Source organism: Rhipicephalus microplus, chromosome 7 (assembly GCF_043290135.1).
Source record: "Rhipicephalus microplus isolate Deutch F79 chromosome 7, USDA_Rmic, whole genome shotgun sequence".
NCBI classification, from domain to species: Eukaryota; Metazoa; Arthropoda; class Arachnida; order Ixodida; family Ixodidae; genus Rhipicephalus; species Rhipicephalus microplus.
In genome coordinates, this window is record NC_134706.1 from 23077786 (window position 1) to 23080655 (window position 2870).

The following is a 2870-nucleotide window of genomic DNA, read 5'->3' on the forward strand; positions in this document are numbered from 1 at the left end:
CTTATTGTTTCACTTACGATATACTATGTCTGCGCTTCACTTACGACATAGTATGTTCCCTAATTGGATCAGGGAACAAACCGGGGTTAAATATATCATAATGGAGATTAGAAGGAAGAAATGGATATGTACCGCGCATGTACGCATAGGCAGGATAAGCGATGGTCATTGAGAATAACTGACTGGATTCCTAGAGAAGCCAGGCGAGTTAGGGGGAGACAGGAAGATGCGGGGGGGGGGTGGCAGATGAGGTTAGGAAGTTTGCGAATATAAAATAGCAGCAGCAAGCACAGGACCGAGTTGACTGGTGGATCATAGGAGAGGCCTTTCTTCTGCAGTGAATGTAGTCAGGTTGATGATTATGATGTCTGCTAACTGAGAAAGAGAGTGGGCGGTGCCACCATATTGGCCTGAACCTCGTCTACTGTGACGGGTGCCCGCATAAGGCCATCTGTTCCTCCTACTCTCTCTCTCTCTCTTTCTCTCTCTCTCTTTCTCTCTCTCTCTCTCTCTCTCTCTCTCTCTATATATATATATATATATATATATATATATATATATATATATATATATATATATATATATATATATATATGTGTGTGTGTGTGTGTGTGTGTGTGTGTGTGTGTGCGTGTGTGTGACATCACGCGCAGACAACGTTTGGGTTGTGCATCATTTACACTTGAAGCGCGTTTCTGAAACACAAAGACTTGAAAACTGCGGCAGTTTTTAGTTCACAATTGCGCAATGTATTTTTGTGCGTTTTTTTCTTTCATCCTCTTTCGTGCCTCAGCAGGCAGCTGTAAGTATCAAATGTCACCATCGTGCGTCATTTGACATTCCAATTTCTCGTTGTCGCATTGAATACTTAGGCCCAGGCGAAACTGTAGCACTTTTAACAATGACATCCTTTCTTTACGTTAGTGCTCTTACGCTATCGCAGCCTAACAATGTTGAGTAGTCGTTTCGCCTTTTAGACCCACCGCAAATGAAAACTGAGACGTGACGACACGTCATAGTCGTCTCAAAAATAGCGGCGCGAGAAACGATGAGAGCGTGACAATAAGGCATGACGTTATTTTTTTTTCTTTGACACTCACCTTTGTGGTGTATATAAGATACGCTGCCTATTAAGCGAGAAGACACACTCTTGACATTGTATAAACATGACCAAGGTGTCATACGTCCCCGTGGTTTTTACGGTGCTTACGATTGCTTTCCTTTTGTCCACGTTGCCAGAAGGTGTCCTTTGTGAGGAAGTGGAAGCTTTACGTTTTCCGATGTTTAAATTCAAACTGCCTCGATTTAAATTACCACCACTAAAAATACCCAGATCGGCTTTTCCCAAAGTTTCACTGGTAAAACCCAGTCTTTCTCCTCTCAGGAGATTGCCCATGCAACATGTAAACCGTGCGGTGTCTTCTCTATCTGGTATGGCGCAAGTTATTTTTTTTTCAAAACTCGCAAATGTTCTTTCTAATATATCCATGCTTTCTTTTTGTTGCCACTGGTAAATGTAGGCAATGGTATCAATGTGCACGGTTATGATAACTGTACAGTTTTCTCTTCTAGCAAGTGCATGTCCAGCACTACTTTGAGAGACGTTCAAAGCTAAAGCCGATGCATAGCATCCATCGTTGAATTTTCTTTGAAGTTGAATTTTTTTTAGAAAATGTGAGTAGAAGAGTAATGACTATGTAGGAGTCATTGCGGCCTCTTGATTTGTGGTGGGGATTCTGATGTTTGTCAATGTTTAAAATGCAAGTGGGCTTGCATTTAAAGCACAAATAAATGAAGATAATTGTTAAACAGGTGAGAGCGAAATAACATTTATATTCTCGAGAAATTATTTGCAGTGGTCAATAATTCATAAGTAATATAAATCACTTAGCCTAACCTCTGCACATTGCTTAGAGATTAGTTTTTTTTTCGTATTATTGTGCGCTGTCAAATGTTTTGAAATGCTTTTTTGATCGTGTTGTTGAAGGTGACGGGTGCATGCTGATATTTTGCATCATATAAAATCAAGATGAATACTTGTGTTGTCACAGAAGCCACTTTGCATAGAACGCGCAAAAAAAAACAAAAAAAAATATTTCGAAACATGCCAATATACCATAACGTAATATTGCTACGTGAAAACTCTGGCATTAGTTCTCTACTCTGCTAGGCGCTAAATTTGCTCACGAAGTCTCCTGAAATCTTACCCTCCCCCCCCCCCCCCCAACGATTGATCATATATGTATTTTGCAGACATAGCAGCGAGTGCGACGCGAATACACATGGCGAAACAAGCCGCTCCACAGGACTAGACAAATAAAAGGGATAATAAGAGCTGCGAAGATGCCATTTGGAGGGAAACGACTTGCTGCAATAGCTTTCTCCGAGATAAAATGTAAAATAAAAAAAAATCTACGTATATCCACGAAGTGAATTTTGACCATCCGGTGGAACGATGTGCAGCAAATTATGAATCGGGGCTGTCCAGTTTGTTATGGTTAACTGTTTTTTTTATTTTGTTATAGTTAACCTCTCGTTCTGTCTTATACTTTAACTGGTCTTTCATTTTCTTTATTCGGCTTGACAGCCTTTTCGTAACATTTTTTTCCCAGTTGTGTTGGTTTTTGCATATGCTTTAGGCGGCTGGTTTCGAAAACGAAGGGACCTTGTGAGGTCTTCAGGGGCTTCGCTCCAAGGAAAAGGGCCGATTCACAACATACTTACAGCGGTTTCAACAATAAATGACTAGTACCTGAGGTTTCAGCGGTTATTCCTATGGTTTTACCTTCACAACTGACATGTTAAACGTGCCTTTCCTTATTTCTGGCACTTTGTATTTACCTATGATGCAAAGAACGTTGTGTCAATTA

At 40.5% G+C, this 2870-nt stretch overlaps 1 long non-coding RNA gene across 1 annotated transcript; it reads left to right on the plus strand.

Annotated features, from left to right (window-relative positions):
- The first annotated feature begins 1142 nt into the window (after window positions 1–1142).
- LOC119179886 (uncharacterized) lies at window positions 1143–2421 on the plus strand. Its single transcript, XR_005110899.2, has 2 exons — window positions 1143–1431; window positions 2254–2421. It is a non-coding gene; the product is annotated as an uncharacterized LOC119179886 (long non-coding RNA).
- The last annotated feature ends 449 nt before the right edge of the window (window positions 2422–2870 follow it).